Source organism: Myotis davidii, unplaced genomic scaffold (assembly GCF_000327345.1).
Source record: "Myotis davidii unplaced genomic scaffold, ASM32734v1 scaffold88, whole genome shotgun sequence".
Classification (NCBI taxonomy): Eukaryota; Metazoa; Chordata; class Mammalia; order Chiroptera; family Vespertilionidae; genus Myotis; species Myotis davidii.
This window is the reverse complement of record NW_006300377.1, coordinates 1,323,194-1,324,491: the sequence shown is the minus strand read 5'-3', so window position 1 is coordinate 1,324,491 and position 1,298 is coordinate 1,323,194.

Genomic DNA, 1,298 nt, shown 5'->3' with positions numbered 1-1,298 from the left:
AAAAATAATCAAAAAATGAATGCATAAATTAGTGGAATAAAAAATAGATGTCTAGCCCTAGCTGGTTTGGCTCAGTGGATAGAGCATCGGCCTGTGAACTGAAGGGTCCCAGGTTTGATTCCGGTCAAGGGCACATGCCCGGGTTGTGGGCTCGATCCCCAGTGGGGGACTTGCAGGAGGCAGCCCATCTATGATTCTCTCTCATCATGGATGTTTCTATTTCTCTCTCCCTCTTCCTTCCTCTCTGAAATCAATAAAAATATATTTTAAAAAACCAATGTCTATGCTTACCATTGGGTCGCCTGCACTATGACATGATACATTTCCATAGCGAGTAAGCCAGTTTGAATCAGGTCTGCTACTTGGAGCTGAGAGCATTCTACTTAATTCATATTTACTACCATGAATTCTCTCACATTCACTTTCCTGGGCTCCAGACCTACCCACATTTCCCATTCTTGTGCCTCCTCGTCCTGGCTTTTTTACCATTCATTTACTTAAAAAAGAAGAATCAGGTGCATACTTTTATGCCAAGCTGTTTTAGACACTACAGATAGAGCAACTGATGAAACACAGGTGCGACCATACGGACCAGTGAAGAAGCAGACAATGAACAAAACTATTTTCTGAATGAATAATGCAGAGTAGGAACGATTCTCTCACATTCACTTTCCTGGGCTCCAGACCTACCCACATTTCCCATTCTTGTGCCTCCTCGTCCTGGCTTTTTTACCATTCATTTACTTAAAAAAGAAGAATCAGGTGCATACTTTTATGCCAAGCTGTTTTAGACACTACAGATAGAGCAACTGATGAAACACGGGTGCGACCATACGGACCAGTGAAGAAGCAGACAATGAACAAAACTATTTTCTGAATGAATAAAATAACGAATAATGCAGAGTAGGAACTCAATCCGTGTGGGCTGAAAGTTATCTCTGTCTATAGAACATCACAGCAGAGTCTGGTTCAACTAACAGCCCTGGGAAGTGAGGAGCAGACCCTCTTCTTGCAGCCCTAGAAGTCTAAAAAGGAAAATACAACCTGGCCTGCCCCCGGAGCTCCGAGTCCAGGTGAACCGTGGAGGTACTGAGTGCTAATTCTGCCAGGCCCCGTGAACGTGCTCCACGTAGCCCTCTCATTTAGTCCTCACCACTCCAGGAGACTGTGCAAGGGCAGACGGTGGCTCAGGACCAGCGGGCCTGAGACCCGGCAGCCTGGATAGTGAGAAGGCTCTGGCGAGCTCTGACCCTTGGTTAGACCTGCTCCATGTGACCTTGTTCAAGTCCCGGTCTCCC